We start from the raw sequence: 12,860 nt of genomic DNA on the forward strand, positions 1-12,860 counted from the left end.
CCGTACGAGGACGCCATGGAAGCACGCGCGAAAGTGCGTTACCCCGCAGACGGGGAGCGCCTCGACGTCGAGTGGCGCTTCCTGGAGCCAAGCGGAGTCGTCGGCGATGAATACGAGCGCACGGAGACGGATCTTGTGGCCCTTTGCCAAACCTCCGCCTAAAACCATGTTGATGGGGATCAGAAAAATCACAACTTCTCCAACAAGTCGCTAAGACACCTGACCCACGGTGGGAGCCAACTGTCGTGGTTCTAAGTCTGACAGTAGAATGGGGGGGGGGGTAGGGATGTAGAGGCAAGATCCTAGCTATGGAGGAGTTGTACACGCGAGTTTTACGAGTTCAGGCCCTTCTCGGAGGAAGTAACAGCCCTACATCTCGGAGCCCGGAGGCGGTCGACTGGATTATATGCGTGTGTATTACAGAGGGTGCTAACCCTTGTCCCTGAGGAGGGGGGGTGGCTTATATAGAGTTTGCCAAACCCCTCCCGCCCTCAGTTACCAAGGGTTTAAGGTACATAAAGATGGAGACATTACTGGTAATGCCTGCAATAAAGATACATAATGACCATTAAAGCTATGACTTAATTCCCAACCGTTGCAGAGTAGAGTGGCTCTAGATCTTCTGGTAGTCGAGTGATTATCTACACGGTCGAGTGTCTTCAAGATTGTCGAGTGGAACATAGCTTCATGGTCGAGTGGATGATGATTTTTCTTCGAATGCTCCTGGTTCCTTTAGAGATGTCCTTGGGGAGGGTATCTTGGACAGATCCATGACCCTACCCTAGGTACATAGCTTCATCAGCGCACGTTGATAGGTACGAGCCGTTCCCCTCCCCACCTTTGATTCTCCCCTCCTCCCCTTCGCTTCTCACTCCTCCTCTCCAATGAAGATTTCAGGTCGGGCGCGGGTCGAGCAGGAGCGGCTGCTGCAGAGAGGGAAGCAGAGGAACACATCATGGTGAGCTCCTGCCCCGGTGGCTACCCGCAGAGGAGGAGAGGTCTAAGATGGCTCCCATCTCATGGCAGAGAGGCCGACACAAGTGAGCTCTTTCTTGCTCGTTTTCTAATCTTCCCCTGGCGAATTGAGCTCATCCTTCTAATCGATGGCTTCCTAATTTTTTTTCTTATGCAGATATTGTTTGGGTGACGGTTGATTCCTACACCGAGTTGTCTTGCTATACAAATAGCTCTCTTATTTGGTGGTGCCATGGTGTCCCTCTCCAGGTTAGCTGAAACCTTCTTCCTCCATCATTCCTCATATTTTCTTTTCAGAATTTACACACAGAGTTGTAGGTTGGTCAGAACTATTGCATGAGGCAGAACATGAATAAGATCATTTGTCAGCCTTTTCTTGCGCAGGTTCTACAGCGGGCAATGCTCGAGTTAAGAGTTGGGTGCATAGCATATATATACATATGTTGCCACGTCTGAATAAACGGAGAGGAGCAGCAGCAGCGGAGAGGAGGTATCTGTCCGACTGTCATCCTTCCCTGACTTGGTTTTGTCATTTCCGTCAGCGTCTGCTTCCTTCATTGGTCGTTGCTTGTTTGTACACAACTGTAGTTTAGAGATCATAATATATTTTCCATGATTTCAATTGAATACACCACCCAGTTTGCTAATATAATTGTCCAGTTCTCTCTCATAGTGATTCTTACAAAATTATCATGCATATAGGTCCCAGTTTAGGTAGAATGTAACCACTGGATTATTCAAATGTAGATTCTTTTGTAAATATGGTAGTCATATGTTTAGATACTGAGGGAGTAAATCTGTGAGAAAATATTCAAAGTTCATCAGGTGTATTTGCTTCTAATCTGATTATTGTTCTATTGCATTTGCAAAGTCCAGTTCAGATACATAGTTTTCTCCTTATTCTCACTAAAGAAACTTTTTGGTTCATTGTTACTTTGTTCCTGCTTGCTTATTAGCTTAACCCCAAGGCTGCATAATCTATGGCAGATCTTGCTGAGTAACCATACTTGTTTGAAGATTAGCAGATTTCTCTGAATGTGCAAGCAGCCATTGCTACCAAAAGGTAATTGTTCATCCTTGCCGTAATCCCCTCCCACACACATGTTCTCCATAGTTCAATGTCAGCAGTCAGACTCCGTTAGTAGTTTCTACGATCACTTAATAAATATAAATATATAACTGAACAAGGTTACGGTAGACCTATTTGTTTCTTTAGTATGTTAGTATTCAGTTCAAGATTTCTTATGAAGTTTTGGACAGGTTATCTATTGTAGATTCTGAATGTTCATGTGGTTAGCTTTCCTATTCGATTTATATATCCAAATGACAAGAAATTTCACTACTCACTCCTTTGGTTAATCTCTGTATGTGTTCATTTTTAAATGCCTATGCTTCTATGATTGGTCATTCAATTAGCATTAGATGCCACCTTAATTCAATCCTTCGACTGGTGTGACACCCGGATAATTACGATACGGTAATTCCTTGTTAATGATGCCACGTCACCACGATTACTATTGTTAATCTTGCGATCATTCAAATCCTGTTCAAATTTCAAATTTAAAATCAAGTCTAACAAAAAATGTTTTCAACTGTCAAATCTAAAATGTTCAAATTGTAGCAAAAAAATCATAGATGGTTATGGTGGTGAAACCACATTGCTAGGAAATGTTTAAATACTCCAAATTAAATAGAAGAACAGCCAAAACCAATAATTAAATGCCTTTTATAAAGTTTAAAATATTAAACTAATTCTTTTAGGTGCCCAAGATATAGTGGCATTAGAATAAGTAGTGATACTATTTTAGGAACTAAGATCATAATTATAAAAACTAAAATAGAGAGAAACTAAAAATAAAACAAAAAAGGAAAAATTAAGAAAAACAATATGCCAAAAAAGAGATAAAAGGAGAACCCCCCTCCCCCCGCTAGGCCACGACCCAGATGGCCTCGGGGCCAACTAGGCCAAGGCCCAGCCGGCCGGCCCAACCGCCCCTCACCCCCGATAACCCCCCACCAATGGGAAACCCCATCCCGTCGCACCCACTCCCCCACTCACTCCCCACGTCCCTCCTTCCCCCCTCCCTAGGCCCAGATCTGGATCGGGGATGAACCCCCTCGACGCTATACCCCATCACCCCTGGCACCACCCGTCGGGGCCCCTCGCCACTCGCCTACGCCATCGCTGCCATCCACCCCGACGACCGCGCTCCCGACGTCGGCGCCCGTCTCCAGCGCTGCCTCACCCCGGTCACCGACCCTTGCCGCCCGGAGTTCGACGGACCTTTGCTTCGCCGTTCTCTCCGTCGTCGCCGTCATCACCATCTTCCTCCCCGAGCCCCGCTACCTCGTACCCTACAACCACCTCATGAGCCCCCTCCTTCTCTGCCTCGCTCCCGCCGCGCACCGGGCACGCCCACGGTCGCGCACACACGTGCAAGCCACCCGCTCCCCCCCACGCCGGCCCAGACCTCCCTTGCCCGCCTCCACTTGCCTGCCTGCACCTGCCGCGCCATGGCCTCGCTTGGCCGCCGCCCCCGCTGCACGTTGCTGCTGTTCGGCTTTGCCACTGCCGTGCATGCGCGCCCGAGCCCTGCGCACTCACCGCCCCATCTGGCTCCGGCGAGCGCGTCCTCCACCGAGCTCGCTCTGCCAACACTGGCCGCTCGCCGCCGCCCGCCTCCGCCCATTTCTGCTGCTGCAGCCGCCCCCCTGCATCGGCGCTCTGCATCCGCGCCCGCGCCCCTGGAGCCCCGCGCGCGTCCTCCGCCGCCCAGGTTCGACCTCCCACGGGGCTCCGCCCCGTTAACCACCGCTCGGGCGCCCGTCGGCCGATGCCTGCTACGCCAGCCCGACCCGCTAAGGCCCCCTGGGCCTATGACGAACGGGGCCCACGCCCAGAACGAAAACGATTAAAAAAAGAGAAATTTAAAAATAAATAAATAATAATAAGCAAATAATAAATAAAAATATTAATTAATTAATTAAACAATTAAAGAATTAATTAATTAATTAATTTTGATTAATTAAACTAATCAATTAACTAAACTAATTAAACTGTTAGTTAATTAATTAATCAGTCAATGACTGTGGGGCCCACCCCCTTAATTAATCCTGATTAGGCTAATTACCGTGTTTAATTAAAATGGGTCACTCACAGGTGGGACCCACCTGTTAGGTTGACCAGGTCAACTTCTGACATCATGATGATGTCAGCAAACACTGTTCTGGATAATGTTGATTTAAATAATTAAATAAATCCTTAAAATGTTTTAAATCTTTTAAAATTAATATAAAATAAACCGTAGCTCGGATGGGAAAACTTTGTAGATGAAAGTTGCTCAGAACGACGAGACAAACCCGGATACGCAGCCCGTTCGTCCACCATGCATCCCTAGCATAGCGAACATGCAAATTTCCCCCTCCGATTCATCTGTCCGAAAACGCGAAACATCAGGGATATTTTCCCGGATGTTTCCCCCCTTCACCGGTACCACCTCATACCGTGTTAGGGCACCCCTAGCACCGCTACTTGTCTTGTCATGCATCGTTATGCATCTGTTTGCATTATATTCATTGTTTCTTCCCTCTCTTCTCTCCGATAGACTACGAGACTGACGACGCTGCTACCTAGTACGACTACGGTGTTGACGACCCCTCTCTCTTGCCAGAGCAACCAGGCAAGCCCCCCTCACTTGATCACCAGATATCGCCTACTCTTCTCTCTACTGCTTGCATTAGAGTAGTGTACCATGTTACTGGTTTCTGTTAAACCTATTCTGATGCATAGCCTGACATTGTTGCTACAACTGTTGATACCTTACCTGCAATCCTAAATGCTTAGTATAGGATGCTAGATTATCATCAGTGGTCCTACATTCTTGTCCGTCTGCCATGCTATACTATTGGGCCGTGATCACTCGGGAGATGATCACGGGTATATACTTATACTTATATACATACTATACATGTGGTGACTAAAGTCGGCTCGGCTCGTTGAGTACCCGCAAGTGATTCTGATGTGGGAGCTAAAGGGGCAGGTGGCTCCATCCAGGTAGTGGTGGGCCTGAGTTCCCGACGGACCCCGACTGTTACTTTGTGGCAAAGCGACAGGGCAGGTTGAGACCACCTAGGAGAGAGGTGGGCCTGGCCCTGGTCGGCGTTCGTGGTTACTTCAAGATAACACGCTTAACGAGATCTTGGTATTTGATCTGAGTCTGGCTACTGGCCTATACGCACTAACCAACTACACGGGAATAGTTATGGGCACTCGACGTCGTGGTATCAGCCGAAGCCTTCGTGACGTCAGCGATTAAGCGGCGTGCGCCGGGTTGGACCGCGTAACGCAACTTCCTTTGTAATGGAGGTTGCTAGGTCTGCTCACCGGCCGCGTACGCAACGTGCAGGTGTGCAATGGGCGATGGGCCCAGACCCCTGTGCGCATAGGATTTAGACCGGCGTGCTGACCTCTCTGTTGTGCCTAGGTAGGGCTGCGACGTGTTGATCTTCCAAGGCCGGGCATGACCCAGACAAGTGTGTCCGGACAAAGGGGATCGAGCGTGTTGGGAAATGTGGTGCACCCCTGTAGGGAAGTTAATCAATTCGAAGAGTCATGATCTTCGGTAACAGGACGACTTGGAGTTGTACCTTGACCTTATGAAAACTAGAACCGGATACTTAATAAAACACACCCTTCCAAGTGCTAGATACAACCGGTGATCGCTCTCTCACAGGGCGACGAGGGGAGGATCATCGGTTAGGTTTATGCTATGCGATGTTACTTGGTGAACTTACCATCTACTCTCTTCTTCTGCTGCAAGATGGAGGTTACCAGAAGCGTAGTCCTCGAAAGGACTAGCTATCCCCCTCTTATTCCGGCATTCTGCAGTTCAGTCCACATATGATACCCCCTCTTTTCCATTTGATACCAATGAATACATATGTAGTGTAGCTCCTTGCTTGCGAGTACTTTGGATGAGTACTCACGGTTGCTTTGCTCCCTCTTTTCCCCCTTTCTGTACCCGATTGCTGCGACCAGACGATGGAGACCAGGAGCCAGACGCCACCGTCGACGATGACTGCTACTACTCTGGAGGTGCCTACTACTACATGTAGGCCGCTGACGACGACCAGGAGTAGTTTAGGAGGATCTCAGGCAGGAGGCCTGCGCCTCTTTCGATCTGTACCACAGTTTGTGCTAGCCTTCTTAAGGCAAACTTGTTTAACTTATGTCTGTACTCAGATATTGTTGCTTCCGCTGACTCGTCTATGATTGAGCTCTTGTATTCGAGCCTTCGAGGCCCCTGGCTTGTAATATGATGCTTGTATGACTTATTTTTATTTGTAGAGTTGTGTTGTGATATCTTCCCGTTAGTCCCTGATCTTGATCGTACACGTTTGCGTGTATGATTAGTGTACGGTCAAATCGGGAGCGTCACAATTGGGCACCCGCTGATTTCTGTCGACTCATATCTTATTGCTTATCTAAGGTATCTAAAAGATTAATCTGCCAATGAATGGTTGTTTACTCAATAGAGTACTTAGTTGGGTCGTTTTTTTTGCCAAATTATGAAAAATGGATTTATAGAGTTATATAACAGAAAATAATATGGTATTTACCTTTCTTCTTGTCATTTGGATATATAAATCGAATTGGAAAGGGTCATGGGCCAGTCCCTGTATTTTGAGCTAAATCTTGGATTCGCCATTCTTTTCAGAGAATGAAAGTACTGCAAAGGGCCAATGTTGCATAGCCTTTACCCACTCTGCACTGTCATAACATCTCAAGGTGAGAGATCCTTGCTGCTAGATTCTTCTCCTCGGGTGGTTCTAACTCCATCGGCTAGCATTGTTGGAGTTATTAGAGGTGTTTTATAGTTGATTGATTCTTAATGTTGATGTGGCAGTAGCGACTACTCCCGGTACATTTTTTGTTGATCACGAGCAACACCAAGAGAGATCTTTGCTATTTGCAGTGGCTTGTTGGGGTTGAAGGATGAAGCAAATCCCAAGTAAGGAACAGGTTAACCTATCTTGATGCGTACTGCTGCTCTTGATACACATCAAGATTTGATTTAGATGAAGCTAATAATGAAAAGTGTCATCAGTGTGCCGTTATATGTATTATCGACCAATACATGTCTAGCATTACTCGGATAACAGATCAATAATAGAAAGTTGTTTAATGTGGATTTCCCTTTTTTGGCCTATAAACCAGCCATGGAATGGTCTCTAAATATTCTTACTTTCATGCTTTCAATGCTTGGTTCCCTCTCGCCCTTTGCGCCATTGGCGCAACGAGTCATCTAGTTAAACAAAGCTTGAAGTCATAACCCATAGATAAAACCAATTAATTAGTCATGATTCTTGAACCAATAGGCTGCTGGGATCAACCTAAGACCTTTTTGCACCCAAAGAGGGGAACTAGTGGGAAAAAAGAGACATGTCTCTTCACTGGAAGCTTAGCTCGTGCTTTCAGGTAAGGAAAATTTTTATTTTTGCCATTCTAGATTTTGCCAATTTTTCTTATGCCATCTTAGATTTTGACATTTCAGTTCTGCCATCCTTAGCTTTTGACAATTATCACAATTGCAATTCCATGGCAAAACCAAAATAAATTAGAGCAGCAATTGCGGTAGGTAAAGGTAGGCCCAATGGCAATCGCTAAGTGAGTTTCTTGATCAGCGTTGGTTCCTTGAGCCAAACACTGGCCTTGCCTTTCTACCTTAAGCAATTTGAAATCAGAGGTGAAAAGGTTCACGAGTTGAGGAAAGAGAGTGAACTCCGGAACATGTTCTTTCCAAAAGAGTGAGAAAGCAAGAAAAATAGCACTCAAGTGAAAGGTGCTCCACCAGTGAAAGATGCTTGTAAAATGTTCAAGGTTTGATCCGTGCTTGACCCGTATCAACTATGAAGTGCTCGGCTGGTCATGATAATGACCAAGCAAGCATTAGGATTAACATCTTCTTCTTCTTATGTGTGTGGAAAGTTGTTAGCTCTGAAATTTTGACATTTAATTGACCATTAACTTAACTGAATTCCTACAATGAGCAGGCAAAGCGATGATATGAAAATCCCAGACAGTAATGGCATGCGATGTACTCCCTCTGTTTTTATTTAGTCCGCGTATTATCTTTGGTCAAAGTCAAACTTTGTAAACTTTGACAAAGTTTATAAACAAAAATATTTACATATACAATAACAAATCAATATCATTAGATTCATTATTGAATATTCTTTCACATCATATAGATTTGTTATGATATATGTTCGACATATACGTGCTACTCTATATATATATAAAGACGGAGGGACATGATAAACATATGTTCGACATATACGTGCTACTCTATGTATACATGTTAGTCATTGGGAGAGGATTTGTGGCTCTCGCGTGACATGCCTCCTCCCCCCCCCTCCCCGCCCTAATGAATATTAAATTCAAAAAAAATAAGGAAATATTTTAAAAACTCTAGAATTTTGGGATATCAAACTTGGGTGCCAAATCTACTCCCATGTGAAGTTTCGTGAAGAAATGACATCCGTGGTATTCTCAGTAAAAAAGTCAACAAAATCCTATGTATAGGAAACACTGTTTGGACGAATCATAGGTCAGGACTATATTTTCTTCGCCACAGATACCACATATTCCATTTCTTAAAAAAACTAAACAGGGGAGTAGAATGGGCACCTATATTTGATATACCAAAAATCCAGTGTTTTTTTTCCTGAGATTTCCTGGCATACACAAGCTCCAAGATAAAATAGAGAGTAATCACATTTATTTTCTCACCTGGCATTGGTTGGCTTAAATACAACCCATTCAAGTAGTTGTATGATAGTTTGTTGGTAGATGACATTGCCGTTTTACCAACAAGACTTACATACAACCTATTGGAGATGTCCTAATACAACTAAGTATACCTGGCTCGCAAGATAATAAATGCGGATGTGTCCTCTCCCCAATGCCATTTTACTTCACCGCTCTTCTCCCTCCCGTTCAAGCCTATCTGGAATTGTCCGTGAACGTGAGAAGTATAGTGAGGAACACACGACAACCATCGGTGATGGGATGCATAAGAGGTATGTGTCCGTTAGCTGGCTACAGAAGTGTTCGCTCAGGAATAGGATGTGCATATATCTCTATCGTCTAGCGTGATACGTGGGAGAATACCGTTGGAAGCGTGACACACAAGAAATGTTGATGGGATCTTCTAAAGACCCGGAAATATACGCGCCTTTCAACATGTCAATGAATACCCAATACCCGTCGCCAGGTTTTGACACCATTAGCGTGAGAGTGCAATCATGTCATTAATTATATTTTGGTACTGATGACAATGCATTTATAGGGGACTAATATGCACGCTAAGTAAATCTACTCCCTCCATTTCAGTTTACAAGTCCTACGCGTATACTTAAATTGCCAATTTTATCATCCTAATATAAACTTTACAACACAAAAATTATACCGTTTGAAAATATAACATCTAAAGTTTATATGGTATATTTTTTGTAATATATGACTTGTATTGTGTTGGTCAAATTGACAACCTAGGGGTACGCGCACGCCCTGTAAACTGAGAGAGAGGAAGTACATATTTTAGTCCTCGAGGATACATCGTGTTGCATATCAGACCCCCAAAATACAATTGACTAAAGGCATGTGTGGCAATTACATAAGGGGAGCTTTTCTATTTTTTGTTGAATTATAGGGATCCCGCAAGTCACAATACTCACATTTGCCTAACTTCCGAAAAGTACAGTGCCAGAATCCACCATAATAGCTTATGCCAAGTACAGTGAAAAAACGCAGCCTTCACATGGCTGAACTATCCAGGAGAATTATGGTCGGACACTTAGGTTAGACGAGTGTTGATATCCAAGAGCCAAAATCCTAGATAGAGGATGGCCAGACTATTTAGGCAGTGTCTGCTACTCACGATGGAGTTGTTGGATTTCTCCGAAGAGGAAGGGTGAAGCAGTATAGTAGAAGTAGTATTTTCCTTGGTTAAGAAGCAAGGTTTATCAAACTAGAAGAAGGCAACACGCGAACAACTTTAGCAGCACTTGCACACAAATGAAATAATTGCTTGCACCCAACAAAGGCAAGGGGGTCGTCACTCCCCTTGTTCTTGCCAGCCACAAGGTAAAAGAAAATAGTGAAATGCAAAGCACAAGGAAATAAAAGAACAAGTAAAATAGTAATTGTGGAGACTTAATTATTGATAGTAGATATACCCGAGGGCCATAGATTCACTAGTGGGTAAACAAATTACCGTTGCACAATTGATAGAATTGAATATAGTTATAACTGTGACCATTCATGGCATAACCATTACATAGGCATTACATCTGTGGCAAGTAGACCACTAATCCAATTGCATCTACTACTATTACTCCACCCCAAGACCGCTATCCAGTATGCATCTCAAAGTATAAGTTCATACACACAGAGTAACAATGTAAGCAAGATGACATAATGTAGACAAAGTAAGATCAATGAATATGACCAAACCCTGTCGTTTTATCCTTAGTAGCAACAATACAAATACATGCCCTTGCCCTTATTGTCACCGGGCAGGATCGCCACAAGATTGAACCTACCACAAAGCACCTCTCCCCCTAAAGATAAATCAATCAAACTTGTCCATAGTAGACGGATAGATCACAGAGAAATACAAAGATATAAAATTATGCGTCAAAGAAACCTCAAGAGATTCAAAATAATTCAATGAATAATCTGAACCACATTTCATCAGATCCCAACAAACACACCTCAAAAGATTACATCGTATGGATCTTAAAGAAGATCATTGTATTGAAGATTGAGAGAGAGAGAGAGAACCATCTAGCTATTACAATGGGCTCGTAGGTCCTGAATGAACTACTCACACATTGTCATGGAAGTAGCAAGGTTGATGAAGATGGCTTCCCCAATGATGCCGCCCTCCAACAAAGTACCGGAATAGGGCTCCACATAGGATCGCTTCAGAGCAGAGGCTTGCGGCGGGGATAAATTTGTTTTGAGTCTCCCTTTGAGGGCATCAGAATATATGGGAATTTATAGGCTAGGAATTTCGGTAAATGAAGCTACAAGGGGCCCACAAGTCAGGATAGTGCGCCCTACCCCCCAGGGTGCGCCCCCAGACTTGTGGGGTCCTCGTGGGTCTTCTCATCCTCCCCCAAAGCTTCTAGGGTTTTTTATTGTCCAGAAAAATCTCCAAAAAATTGCATCGTGTTTGGACTTCTGTAGGTATGGATTTTCTGGAAAACCAAAAACAAGCAAAAAAGGAGCTGACTGGGCACTAAATTAATAGGTTAGTCCATAAAATAAATATAAAATGATAAATAAAGCATACAAAATTGATAATATAATAGCATTTAACAATCAAAAAAATAGACACGTTGGATACGTATCAGCATCCCCAAGCTTAATTCCTACTTGTCCTTGAGTACGTATATGATAACAAAAGAATTTTTATGTTAAATGCTACCTAACATGTACTTGATCAAACAATGTAATTGCAGTATGAATATTGAGACACGAGTGATTCAAGGAAATAATATATCAATTTTCACATTGAAACAATAGTACATAAACATACTAGTAAACAATCATTGCCTTTCAGAATAAAGATGCTAAAAAACGTGATCCCTATACACTTAATCATGAAAAATATGGCATGCTCAGTCTTCTTAACATAAAGATATCAAATCATGAACAACCCTGGTTCCAAACGAAGCACTTAAATCATACTTTTTCTTGCTTCAACTTTTTCAACTCTCATGCAATATTTGAGTGTGAGCCAAGGACTTAGCACTTTGGATGGCAAAGAGAATAATGATGGGGTTCAAAAGGGAAGGAAAAAAGGTATAAAAAAGTCTCCCATCAACGAGGCTTGATCGTTAGGCAATGGAGAGGTCTTACAATCGATGTTAATGCAAGGAGTAGGGATTGCCATGCAATGGATGCACTAGAGCTATAAGTGTATGAAGGGTCTCTATATGAAACTGTTGGGGAACGTAGTATTTCAAGAAAAATCCTACGATCACGCAAGATCTATCTAGGAGATGCATAACAACGAGCGGGGAGAGTGTGTCTATGTACCCTTATAGACCAAAAGCGGAAGCGTTTAGTAACGCAGTTGATGTAGTCAAACGTCTTCATGATCCAACCTATCAAGTACCGAACGCACGACACCTCCGCGATCTGCACACGTTCAGCTCGGTGACATCCCTCGAACTCTAGATCCAGCTGAGGCCGAGGGAGAGTTTTGTCAGCACGACGGTGTGGTGACGATGATGATGAGGTTACCGACGCAGGACTTCGCCTAAGCACTGCAACGATATGACCGAGGTGGAAATATGTGGAGGGGGGCACCGCACAGGGCTAAACAATCAACTTGTGTGTCTATGGGGTGCCCTGCTCCCCCGTATATAAAGGAGTGGAGGAGGGGGAGGGCCAGCCCTCTATGGCGCGCCCAAGGGGGGAGTCCTACTCCCGGTGGGAGTAGGATCCCCCCTTTCCCTTGTTGGAGTAGGAGAGAAGGAAAGGGGAGAGAGAGGGAAGGAAGGAGGGGGGCGCCCCCACCCAATTCTGATTGGGCTAGGGGGCACGCCCTCCACCTTGGCCTTCCTCTCCTCTCTTCCACTAAGCCCTAATAAGGCCCATATAATTCCAGGGGGTTTCGGTAACCCCCCCGGTACTCCAGTAAATGCCCGAACTCACCCGGAACCATTCCAATGTCCAAACATAGCCTTCTAATACATCGATCTTTATGTATCGACCATTCCGAGACTCCTCGTCATGTCCGTGATCATATCCGACACTTCGAACTACCTTTCGTACATCAAAACACATAAACTAATAATACCGATCGTCA

General features: G+C 44.3%; 1 long non-coding RNA gene across 1 annotated transcript; it reads left to right on the forward strand.

Moving 5' to 3' along the window:
• The first annotated feature begins 869 nt into the window (after positions 1-869).
• Positions 870-7,184, forward strand: LOC125553761. Its single transcript, XR_007304186.1, has 5 exons — positions 870-1,040; positions 1,133-1,224; positions 1,360-1,465; positions 1,963-2,038; positions 6,693-7,184. It is a non-coding gene; the product is annotated as an uncharacterized LOC125553761 (long non-coding RNA).
• The last annotated feature ends 5,676 nt before the right edge of the window (positions 7,185-12,860 follow it).

The sequence above is a fragment of the Triticum urartu genome, chromosome 4 (genome assembly GCF_003073215.2).
Source record: "Triticum urartu cultivar G1812 chromosome 4, Tu2.1, whole genome shotgun sequence".
Taxonomy (NCBI): Eukaryota; Viridiplantae; Streptophyta; class Magnoliopsida; order Poales; family Poaceae; genus Triticum; species Triticum urartu.